This window comes from Macrobrachium nipponense, chromosome 46, assembly GCF_015104395.2.
Source record: "Macrobrachium nipponense isolate FS-2020 chromosome 46, ASM1510439v2, whole genome shotgun sequence".
NCBI classification, from domain to species: Eukaryota; Metazoa; Arthropoda; class Malacostraca; order Decapoda; family Palaemonidae; genus Macrobrachium; species Macrobrachium nipponense.
Genome location: NC_061106.1, coordinates 36023004 through 36036487, shown reverse-complemented (window position 1 = coordinate 36036487; position 13484 = coordinate 36023004). Strand labels below are relative to the sequence as shown.

Genomic DNA, 13484 nt, shown 5'->3' with positions numbered 1-13484 from the left:
AATATGATATTGTTATGATACAATAAAGTTTCATACATACTTACCTGGCAGATATTTACATAGCTAAGACTCCGTCGTCCCCGACAGAAATTCAAATTTCGTGCCACTCGCTACAGGTAGGTCAGGTGATCTACCGGCCTGCCCTGGGCGGCAGGACTAGGAACCATTCCCGTTTTCTATCATATTTTCTCTCTTCCACCTGTCTCCTGCGGGGAGGCTGGGTGGGCCATTAATCATATATATCTGCCAGGTAAGTATGTATGAAACTTTATTGTATCATAACAATATCATTTTCATACAATCAACTTACCTGTCAGATATATACATAGCTGATTGGCACCCTTTGGTGGAGGGTAAGAGACAGCTACTTATGGAATAGACAGGTAAATAACATATGTTGTAAGTATAAATAAACCTTGGTTCCTACCTGATAGGTGGTAGACTTCGTGGGTGCTGCCCAGTAGTCTGCATCACCTCAAGAAACTTTAGCGAGATATATGATCTATGCCCAAGAGTTCTTGTGGGTCTGCCGATGGGGTCTTATCCGCTTACTCGGCAGAACCTGAAAGGACTTTGTCAATGGGTGCTAATCCACTTATATGACAATACACCTTATGAAGGAGCACACAACCAATCCCAACCACCTGATCCTAACCACCGTGTTAGTATTAAAAATTGTTCCGAGTTATCCCCAAACTCTTCACAACAACCATAACTCAAAAACACATTGCGCGCACACACATAATTTCCAAAAAAAAAATTATACTAATCTAATAAGATATCACAAGAGTTCCTTACTGAACAATAGTGACTGGCCGCCAGTGCGACGTCTGCACTTTGTCAGCAGAAAGTCTAGAACATATCTAATAGACTGTAAGTATAAATTAAAGATTGGTGTTAGCTCCTGTACCCAGTATCGTATCCGCTGACACGAAAGGACCTATAGAAAAACAATTCTCATAGGTCACACGAACATCTCTCAAGTAGTGAGATGCAAATACTGAGTTGCATCTCCAAAATGTCGCTTCCAAGATGTTCTTTAGCGACATATTTTTATGAAACGAGAGAGATGTCGCTACTGCTCTTACTTCATGAGCTTTCACTTTTAGAAGTCGCAAAGCGTCGTCAGGACAGATCTTATGCGCATCTGTAATGACGCTTCTAACAAAGAACGCTAGAGCATTCTTGGACATCAGTCTTGTGGGGTCTTTTACCGCGCACCAAAGACCTTGTCTAGAGCCCCCCATCTGTTGTTTTCTCTGAAGACAGAATTTCAGAGCTCTTACAGGACACATAGATCTTTCTGCCTCTCTCCCGACGAGACTCGATAAACCTTTAACCTCGAAGGTCCTAGGCCAGGGATTCGAGGGATTCTCGTTTTTAGCCAGAAATAAAGCTTTAAACGAGCAAATGGCCGAGTCCTTTTTAAATCCTACCTTATCCTCTAGAGCATGCAGTTCACTAACTCTTTTTGCTGTGGCTAAAGCTAATAGGAACAAACATTTTCTAGTCAGGTCTCGAAAAGATGTCAGATGAGGAGGTTCGAACTTATCAGAGGAAAGGAATTTTAAAACTACATCAAGGTTCCAGCTAGGAGGAGCTGGCCCCGACGATTTCGTAGTCTCAAAGGATCTTATGAGATCATGGAGATCCTTATTCTCTGTTAGATCTAGTCCTCTATTCCTGAAGACTGCCGAAAGCATACTTCTGTAACCCTTTATTGTGGGTACCGAAAGATGCGAGTCTTCCCTCAAGAATAATAAGAAATCAGCGATTTCCGTCACAGAGGTAGTGGAGGAGGACAACTTCTTAGACTTACACCACCTTCTAAAAACTTCCCACTTAGACTGATATACTCGTCTAGTGGAAGCTCTGCGGGCTCTCACAATCACGCTTGCAACTTTGCGAGAAAACCCTCTCGCTCTGACAAGACTTTCGATAGTCAAAAGGCAGTCACAGCGAGAGCGGGGAGGTTTTGATGATACCTCTGGAAGTGTGGTTGTTTGAAAAGATCCGTCCTTCTTGGGAGGGATCTGGGAAAATCTAATGTCCACTCCACCACCTCTGTGAACCAGTCTTGTGCTGGCCAAAAGGGGGCTATCAGGGTCATCCGAGTTCCTTCTGAAGCTACAAATTTCTTCAGAACTAGTCCCAGGATCTTGAACGGAGGAAAAGCGTAGACGTCTACGAGAGACCAGTCTAGTAGGAAGGAGTCTACCATCAGAGCTCTGGGATCTTCTACCACTGAACAAAATACCTCCAGTCTTTTGGAAAGGAATGTGGCGAAGAGATCCACATGGGGAGTCCCCCAAAGAGACCAGAGACTCTGACACACTTCTGAGTGGAGGGTCCACTCTGTGTGAAGGACCTGGTTCCTCCTGCTGAGCCTGTCCGCCCTTACGTTTCACACTCCCTGAATAAATCTCGTAAGCAGGGAGATATTCCTCTGGGAAGTCCAAAGCAGTAGGTCTCTTGCCAGTTCGTAAAGGAACAAGGAGTGGGTCCCTCCTTGTTTCCGAATGTAGGCCAACGCTGTGGTATTGTCCATATTTACTTGAACAACTTGGTTCGATACCAACGGTTCTAGTCTCTTTAGAGCCAGATGTACGGCAACGAGTTCCTTGCAGTTTATGTGCCAGGACACCTGCGCTGCTTCCCAGATTCCTGACACCTCTCTCTGGCCTAAAGTTGCTCCCCAACCTTTCTCCGACGCGTCGGAGTATAACACTAGGTCTGGGCTCTGAACCTTCATTGAGATTCCCTTGTTCTCTTTCAATGGGGGCAACCACCATTCCAAGTGCAGCTTCATCTCCACTGAAATGGGAAAGGCGTCTGCTAGATTTCCTGTCTTCCAACTCCAAGACCTCTTGAGAAAGAATTGAAGTGGACGAATATGAAGTCTTCCTAGAGGAAAGAACTGTTCGAGCGAGGAAAGGGTCCCCAGAAGGCTTAACCATTCCCTTGCCGACGTCCGTTCTTTCCTTAAGAAGAGAGAGACTTTCTCCAAGCCTCTCGCGAGTCTCTCTTGCGAAGGAAATACTCGAAAACCTCGAGAATCCATCTGAATCCCCGGATAGACTAAGTTCTGTCTGGGGGTCAGCTGCGACTTCTCGAGGTTCACGAGTAATCCCAACGACTTGATCAAGTTTATGGTCAGAATAAGGTCCTCCAAACACTGTCTCTCTGATCTGGCCCTGATGAGCCAGTCGTCCAGATACAGAGAGATATTCACCCCTTTTAGGTGAAGAAACCTTGCCACATTCTTCATCAGGCTTGTGAAGACCTGAGGAGCTGTGGACAGGCCGAAACACAAGGCCCTGAACTGAAATATCCTTCCCTCCGCCATAAAACGGAGGTACTTCTTCGACGAAGGATGAATCGGTATGTGGAAATAGGCGCCCTGGAGATCCAGAGACACCATCCAATCTCCTTGGCGTAAAGCTGAAAGGACTGAGGCCGAAGTCTCCATGGAGAACTTCTCCTTCTGAACAAATTTGTTCAGAGAACTGACGCCCAGTACTGGTCTTCAGCCCCCCGAGGCCTTTGCAACCAGAAAAAGGCGATTGTAAAACCCCGGGGAGTTTTGATCCAGTACTAGTTCTATCGCTGTCTTGTCCCACATCTGATCCACCATTAGTCGAAGAGTATCCCTCAGTACAGGATCCCTGTATTTGGCTGACAATTCCCGTGGAGTTGACGTTAGGGAAGGACTGTCGTGGAAAGGTATAAGGTATCCTTTCCTTATCATGGACAAAGATGAGACGTCCGTGCCTATACGTGCCCAGGCTTCCGCAAATTCTAAGAGCCTGGCACCTACTGGTGTTTGGAGGAGAGAAGCATCATTTACCCTTTTTAAAGGGACAGAAGGCAGACCTACCTCTCTTCTCAGGAGCCTTCCTTCTTGAGGGTGCTCTTGAGGTAGGGCCTCCTCGAAAGGGCTGAACCGACGTATTCGGTCCTTTCTTTTCCACCGCAGTCGCAGGTCTCTTCTTCCTTGATGACTGGGTAAGAAGGTCTTGAGTCGCCTTCTCAGTTAATGATTGGGAAATGTCTTTCACTAACTGATAAGGAAACAAAAAGTCCGATAAGGGAGAGTACAACAGTGCTGCTCTTTGAGATTGGGAGACCGCTTTCGTCAAAAAAGCACTGAAGACTGTCCTCTTCTTAAGAAGTCCCACTCCAAATAAAGAGGAGATCTCTAAAGAGCCATCTTGTACCGCCTTGTCGATACACGACAGTATACACAGGAGAACTTCTGGATCGAGTCCTTCTGAATCATGGGCCTTCTTGGACATCACCCCAAGGGACCAATCTAAGAAGTTAAAAACTTCCAATACATGGAAGAGTCCCTTGAGGAGATGATCCAGTTCTGAAATGCCCCAAGTCACACGGGCAGAGTTCAATCCTTGTCTTCTTGAAGCATCAACCAACGTCGAAAAGTCCGCTTCAGCCGAAGACGGAAGAGAAAGGCCCATATTCTCTCCCGTCTGATACCAAAAGCCCCGTTTTCCAGCGAGTCTCGCTGGGGGCATGCAGAAGACTGTCCTGACCAGCTCCTTCTTCGAATCCATCCACGAATTCAAAGACTGAAGAGCCCTCTTTATAGAAATGGTGGGTTTCATTCTTAGAAAAGATGAAGACTTCTTCGCCTTTGCGCTCAAGAACAGAGAGCGCGGAGAAGGAGGAGCGGCAGGGGATAAAGTGTCCCCGTATTCTTCAAGAAGCAGGGCTGTCAAGACTTTGTAGCTTGACAGTCCTTCTCTTCCACGATTCTCGTCTTCTGAGTTCTCCTCCGACTCGGGGTCTAGAGGAGACTTCGTAGACAAATCAGGACGTCTTTCCTCTGGAGGAGACAAACTCCTGATAGGAGAGGGGCTAAGGGAATGATAATCTCTCCTCTTCAAAGTTTGAGCTTTGTGAGAAGCTTCCCGCTTGGCTGGCGCCAAACGCCTAGGCTTCTCCTCATAAAAGGATGATGCCTCGCGCTTGGATGACGCCTCTCGTCCGCCGAGCGTCCTGGCTGACGCCTCACGTCTGGATGACGCCTCGCGCCTGGGAGACGTCTCGCACTCAACTGGCGTCCTGGCTGGCGCCAAAAACTTGGCTGGCGCCTCGCGCTTAGATGACGCTCTGTATGACGCCTCGCGCCTGGAAGACGCCTCACGTCTAGCTGGCGTCATGTCTTGTACTTCGTGTCTGATATATGTCTCTCTCGATCTAGACAGCAAAACTTCTTCAGCATGTTTGGAAGACGAAACTTTGTGTCTGAAAGACGCCTCGCGTTTGGCAGGAGAGAGAGGACGAGACTTCTTGATCGGAAGAGAAACGTCCTTCTTACGAGGAGGATCTCTCGCTAACACTCCCACCAATGAGGCTAGCTGTTCTTGTACAGCAAGAAGAATTTTCCTTGTAGCTTCTCCCACGTCATCTTCAATGGGAGGAGAAGGAGAATTCGAAGGCAAGTTGTCCGCTACGTCCATGTAGGGGGACGTTGACGCAACCTTCGCCTTTTTGATAGAAGAGGGAGCTTCATCTGAGAAGCGCTCCGGGCTTGAATTCAAATCAGGTTCTCTCAAATGCCTTTTCAGTGGCCTGGAAAGGTCCGAATCCTTCCACCCTCGTTTAGGTGAAGGAGAGGGAGAGGAAGAGAAACACTCTCGCAGGACGCTTTTTCTAAAGCGGCCCTGAGCAGCCTGAAGCGAAACAGAGCCTGCTGAAGGGACGTCTGACCGTTGGGGATTCCCCACAACCTCCTTAAGGCTTTCGACTTTCCTTCTCCTCTGGGCATGGGAGCTTGGAAGCGGTCTAGGCCTGGGAGCGTCGCAGAGACGATCAAACAACACTGGGAGCACTCACTTCACTGAACACTTCACTTTCACTATCCTTACCTTGTAAGACCGCCATTTTGGACTTCATCTTAGAGATAGTAGCCTTCAGATCGGCGATTTCAGAGGCCGATTCTGAAAGTAAAGCTTGTGAATTCGACACAGAGGGAGAATCAAAATCATCAAGGTTAGATATGTATAGGGTCAATAAAAGGCTCAATAGGCCCTGTACTCACACTCTTCAAACGTCTAACCCTATCCCTCTCTAACTTCCTCAAATATGAAGTTAGTTTTTTCCATTCTTCTGCATTCAACCCCTCACATTCATGACAGGTATTAGTAGAACAACATTCAAACCCCCTACAGTGTGAGGATCAACCGAAGCCTTCGGTATCCTCACCCTGCAGCCTACATTCACACACATTCTCACACTCACATTTGAGTCAGACATACTGAGAAAAATCAAAAAGCAAGTCCAAATTCAGTCCACAGTAGCGAATGCCAAAAACCACGATCCAGATACGTCACCAAAAAGCTGAGAAACGATGATCAAAAGGTTGAAATAAGAATCTAAGTCAGGAGGTAGTAACAACAATGTTGATACCACCGGCGACAAAGAAAATATGATAAAAAAAGGGGAATGGTTCCTAGTCCTGTCGCCCAGGGCAGGCCGGTAGATCACCTGACCTACCTGTAGCGAGTGGCGCGAAATTTGAATTTCTGTCAGGGACGACGGAGTCTTAGCTATGTATATATATCTGACAGGTAAGTTGATTGTATGAAAAAAAAAATGATCATTATCATATATAAATAATGCAATATATGATAAAGCAAAAACGAAATTTCATATATAATTGTATTCAAATCGTGCTGTGCGCAAAAACGGTTAAAGGTAACAAGTTACTTTTTTTTTTGTAATGTACACTAAATTGTGATTATTTTGGTATATAACACATTGTAAAATGATAAAAGCAACACAGAGAAAATATTATCACAAAATAATGCATGAATTCGTAACGCTCGGACTTACACAAAATATTTTTTTCAAAAATTCACCTTAAATCTAAATATTGTCCTAGAGACTTCCAATTTCTTTCAAAATGAAGACAAATGATTGAATATTACTATACTGAAAGAGTATTAGCTTACAATTGCAGTTTTCAACCATATCTGACGAGTTAAAGTTGACCGAATGTCGAATTTTTTTATATATTTTTTTTATATGCAATTATTTTGGAAATTAGAAAAGCTACAACCATCAAATATTTTTTGTTTTATTCTACATAAAATTGCGCACATTTTCATATATAAAACTCTATGAAATGCCAAATATGAAACGGAGCAAATATCCAAGAACGCGACGTACGCATTTCGGAGATTTGTGGCAGAGAATCTGCGCGCGGAGGGAAGGAAAGTTTTTTTTTTTAAATTCACCATAAATCTAAATATTGTGCTAGAAACTTCGAATTTGTTTCAAGATGAAGATAAATGACTGATTATTACTAGACTGTAAAAGTTTTAGCTTACAATTGCGTTTTTCGACCATTTCGGTAGAGTCAAAGTTGACCGAACGTGGTTTTTTTTCTATTTATCGTGATTTATATGCAAATATTTCAAAAATGAGAAAAGCTACAACCTTCAATTATTTTTTGTTGTATTCTGCATGAAATTGCGCACATCTTCATATATAAAACTTTATGTAACGGCTAATTTAAAATGGTGCAAACATTACCACAATCGCACGTATGATTTTTTCGGAAGAGTTACCGCATGGACGTAAAGAAAATGTTATTTTTTTCATAAATTCACCATAAATCGAAATATTGTGCTAGAGACTTCCAATTTGTTGCAAAATGAAGGTAAATGATTGAATATTACTAAAATATAAGAGTTTTAGCTTACAATTGCGTTTTTCGACCATTTCAGTAGAGTCAAAGTTGACCGAAGGTTGAAATTTTGGCACATCGTTATTTATATGAAAATATCTCAAAACTGATAAAAGCTACAATCATGAGTATTTTTTTGTTGTATTCTACATAAAAATGCGCACATTTTCATATATAATACTCCATGTAACAGCTAATTTAAAATGGTACAAAAATTATGTCAAAGTGGCAAAATAATTTCCAAGATGTGTCACAGATACTTTTTAGTGCGGCAAGAAAGAAATTCGCGCTTGCGTACCTGCGTAACGATTGTAAACAAAACAACACCTTGATCCGTGAACTCCCAGCATCCCCCAAGGCGCGTGATTCAAGAGTGTTCAGCTTTTAGGCCTATAACTATTTTTCCGCGAATTTTTAAAAAACTTTTGTATGTCAACGTAAAATACGTCCAGTCGGCACCCGAGACAAAAAATGTCGACGTAAAATACGTCCAGTCGGCGTTTAAGGGTTAATATACCTGAAAATATGACCTTTGGGATATTTGTTCACCATTTTGTATACATGTATTTATTAATGTCTGTTTGGAAGAACTCACATTTATACTTGAATGCCAGGTTTTGTTCAATAAACTGCTCCATAATACTTTTTTCATAGTATAACTATCAAATCTATTGATAAATTTTTTTAAAATAAAGCACTAACGATTCGCAAATTGAATTTTGCATGGGAAATAGATTTCTTCTTAATTACGACTCAAGTAACTTAATATTTTTTATAAATACTTTAAATATTTAATAAAGGCTCTGACCTTTACTTTAGATACTTTTTTACAATCAAAATAAGATTGTAAAAAATACAGGTATGAGGGGGTCTCTGTAATCAAGACAAATCATAGTTTCATATACTACAATTCTTTTAAATTACTTACCACTGAAATTACAGGTGGGTCCTGTATCCCATTAAATAGATTAATCAAGTTAGAAAACTCAGATAGAACATACACAAGATAACATATGGCACGCTGGTAAAAACTGTTATATGTTAACCCTTAAACGCCAACTGGACGTATTATACGTCGACTAAAATTGTCTGTCGGGTGCTTAATTGACATACGATACGTCAACTACAAAAAGGTTTTTTTAAATATTCGTGGAAAAATAGTTATATGTCTAGTTTGCGAAAAATTTAAATCACGCGCCTTGAGGGATGCTGGGAGTTCACGGATCAAGCTGTTGTTTTGTTTACAAGCATTACCCAGGCGCGCATGCGCGAATTTCTTTCTTCACACTAAAAAGCATCAGCAACACATCTCAGAAATTCTTTCGTCACTTTGTCATCATTTTTTGCACCCGTTTTGTTTTTTTGTTTTAATTTAATTGTTTAAAAAGCCCACAATTTTTTTACATAGAGTTTTATATATGAAAATGTGCGCAATTTCAAGTAGAATACAACAAAAAATAACTCATGGTTGTAGCTTTTATCAGTTTTGAAATATTTTCATATAAATCACAATAAGTGCCAAAATTTCAACCTTCAGTCAACTTTGACTCTGCCGAAATGGTCAAAAACCGCAACTGTAAGCTAAAACTCTTACATTCTAGTAATGTCCAATCATTTATCTTCATTTTGCAACAAATTGGAAGTCTCTAGCACAATATTTCGATTTATGGAATTTTTTTTTGGGAAAAAAAAAAAAAAAAAAAAAAAAAAAAAAAAAAAAAAAACTTTTCTTACGTCCGCGCGTTAACTCTGCCGAAAATCTCAGAAATTCTTTCGTCAGTTTGTCGTATTGTTTGCACCGTTTTATATTAGCTGTTACATAAAGTTTTACATATGAAAATGTGTGCAATTTCATGTTGAATACAGCAAAAAAAAAAAAAAACCATGGTTGTAGCTTTTATCAGTTTTGAAATATTTTCATATAAATCACGATAAGTGTCAAAACTTCAACCTTCGGTCAACTTTGACTCGACTGAAATGCTCGAAAAACGCAATTATAAGCTAAAACTCTTACATTCTACTACAGGCGGCCCTTGGTTAGCAGCAGGGGTCCCGTTCCTGGCCACCGACGCTAAGTGATTTTCGACGCTAAGCGATTTTAAAGCCTATGGCCGCTGCACACCTTTCGAAACTCTAGACCAGTCAAAGGCGCCGTAATATCACAATGGCGCAATAAGTAAAATTATATTTATGCAGTATAAGTACTATAGAATTTACTGTACAGTAGTACTGTACAGTACATTATAGCATTATAAATACTATAAAGTGAAAAAGCCCTAGCTTTAATGCTTTGGGTGTCTACGAGTATGTAAAGATATAATAAGGTTTTATACAGTGTACAGATGGCTGTAGTGTTCAAGTTACGATCATTCGTCTTACGATAGTCCGATTTTATGAGACCAAATGACAATAGCCTAACTTTATCCAACGAGAAACAACTTTTTTTTTCTAAGTACGTACAACCGAATTGGATAACATCCGTTTGGCTTGTATTTCAATCATCATACGTACTACAGTACACTACATATTACAGTAGTTGTTATAAATGGCGTTATGTATAGAATAGAACTGAGATATCTTAATGCAATAACTTTATTTGCTATAGATCTAAGATCAATACAGATCAAAGATCAATCGGGAAATATACTGTTAAATTTAAACCTAGTTATAACTGAAGCTGAGTTCAAGCTGCTAATGACTATTATCGTACATCGGCAACAAGGATAATACTCCAGTAAACATATGCCATCAAACACAACCGTAGATAAAATTGAGATAAAATCATTTTAATCAAAACTACTGTGCTTGAAAGAACACATTTTACTGTTGTTTTCACGCCGATATGAGATAAATAACGTAAAGTTCGTACTACGATGATATAAAGGAGAATTGCGAACGGAATCACATAATTTTTTTACGCAATAAACATGCCGCCAACGTAATGTGTTAACGAAAAAAAAAGTAGTTCACATTCACAACGAGACATATTCAATTCATATTTCCACCTAAAAACAAGTTGTATAAGGAAAAATAACCTTGACTCACATAAGTCAAGTATCTAGATATTCGTTTATGCTTACTAGAAGCAAGAGAATTCACTCAGAACTGCGTTAGGGCGAAACAAACTCGTAATCTCGTATTCGCCATCAGCTCATTTCAAACCACAACATTGGCCACTCCGCGGAATACTGGCTTAAATTTGCCATAGTATTTTATAATACAATAATATTAGAATACATACAATATAATTGGATACAGTAAAATAATGTATAACTTTTTAAAGGATTTATGGAAAAGATGCAGAATTAATAAAATAACACCATGCATTTTTCGGAACAGTGGCGGACAAGAACAAACATGAAAAAACATCCCCTGACAACGTGGAGCGTAGTTACAAAGGGTGCCTTAATTTGTATCTTATTTATGTACAAAAATAAAAATACCCCATACGTAATATATTTTCATACACATTTTAAAAATAAAAGCATAAACATATTAAAAAATCGACACATCGATAGCTACATTTGCACTCTTTCTAACTAGATATTTTCAGAAGAGCAGCAGATGGCGGTTTACAAGAACGAACATGAAAAAACATTGGATTCGATAACGTGAAGGGCAGTTTCAAAAGCTGCCTTTTTATCATATTTCTGCACAGAAATAAAAATACCCTATACGTAATACATTTTCATACACATTTTAAACATAAAAGCATGAATATTTATAAAAATTGACACATCGATCGCTAAGTTGCACTTTTTTTTCAACTCTATCTTTTTGGAAGAGCAGCAGGCAGCGGTTTACAAGAAAGAACATGAAAAAACATTGTAGTATTTGATAATGTGAAGGGCAGTTTCAAAAGCTGCCTTCGTATCATATTTCTGTGCAAAAATAAAAATACCCTATACGTAATATTTTCATACACATTTTAAACATAAAAGCATGAACATTTATAAATCGACACATCTATAGCTAAATTTGCACTTAAGTAACTCAATATATTCGGCATAGAACAGCGTCAGAAGCATATATTTTACCCTAATACCTATGTAATACCTCTCCATAAAATTTGTTAATATAATTTGCATAAACTTTATGGTCTGAACGGCAATTCTACAAATGTATGAACTCGTTAGACAACAGTGCTAGCGGCGCTGTTAACTGAAAATTATGCCATAAAAATACCTTAAAATGACTTATTTTTTAATGAATATTTTTGACGACAGACGTAAAACCGATTCGCCGCTGAGCGATTGCGCCGTTAACCACCCGTAATATTCAATCATTTACCTTCATTTTGCAAAAAATTGGAAAACTGGCACAATACTTCGATTTACGGCGAAATTTTTAAAAACGCTTTTTTCCTTACATCCGCGCGGTAACTCTGCCGAAAATCTCAGAAATTCTTTCGTCAGTTTGTCGTAATGTTTGCACCATTTTATATTAGCCGTTACATTTAAAGTTTTATATATGAAAATGTGCATAATTTCATGTAGAATACATAAAAAAATAACTCATGGTTGTAGTTTTTATCAGTTTTGAAATATTTTCATATAAATCCCAATAAATAGAAAAAATTCGACCTTCGGTCAACTTTAACTCGACCGATATGGTCGAAAACTGCAATTGTAAGCTAAAACACTTACAGTCTAGTAATATTCAATCAATTGCCTTCATTTTGCAACAATCGGGAAGTCTCTAGTACAATATTTTGATTTATGGTGAATTTTTGAAAAAACTTTTTACATCCGCTCGTTGCGAATTCATGCATCATTTTGTGATAATATTTTCTCTCTGTTGCATACTAAACTCCAGGCACTGAAAAAAAAGGAGCCAAAAATGAACTCTTAATCTTAAAAACTAAGCGTGCTGTGATTTTTGAAAAAACTATTTCCGCTTCGGCGCTAACTCCCCAACGCAGCCGGCATACGAGACACTTTGGTAAATAGCGGCTGGGTGTTTAAGGGTTAAGAAATCAGTAATTATAAACTCAAACAGCTTGAGTTGAGGAACATCAAGAATGGGGTGCAGTTCCCACAGCTCCAAAACTATTTTATACAAGTATGTAGTATTACATTTTTCAAGGGATAGCTGAATACTTCTTTGAGATGGTGACCTTCATCCAGGAAGGCACAATGAGTCACATCATGAAATACAAAGATTCACTCAGCCAACAATAATTCACTCAGCCAACAACAAAGATGGGAAAAAGGTAATAATAAGGAGGATGTACATAAAGAACAGATAATAAACAAGGAAAGACATATAATACAAGTCTGGTAATAGTCAAGCCAGTAGGAAATGATTGGAAAGTGCCCATGGTAAACGGGTGACCACTGAAAAGATGATAGAAGTCCATTAACTCTGAACCAGAGTTGTGGTTAAAGCAAGCAAAGTAAATGTTGGTGGACATGACTTGATGTAAAACTTGTAGAAGTACAAAAGAAACTGCTCAAGTTCAAGAGGGGAATATTCATATTCTTTGTGCATATCAGCATATGCAGCAAAAAACCACCATCAGCTGCAGACATACAAAACCTAAATAAAAAATGAATGGTCTATGGCATAAAGCTGGAGCAGCTAGCTATAGCTGTAACCTTTCCTTAATGAATACCAGCAGACTGCAGTATGGAAAACAAATTCAACAAAAACTCAACATAGATAAGTTCATTTCTCAAGAGAAATTTTTGTTTGCTTTAAGGATACACTTGGTTCAGATAATTGTAACAATGTTGACTCAATATTTTTCGAATAGTATGTACATTCTGATTTC

General features: G+C 39.6%; 1 protein-coding gene across 1 annotated transcript in view; it reads right to left on the bottom strand.

Moving 5' to 3' along the window:
- The window catches only part of LOC135214901 (protein jim lovell-like), a gene marked incomplete in the record, with an annotated part of 123043 nt that overhangs the window by 38076 nt on the left and 71483 nt on the right, over nucleotides 1–13484 (bottom strand).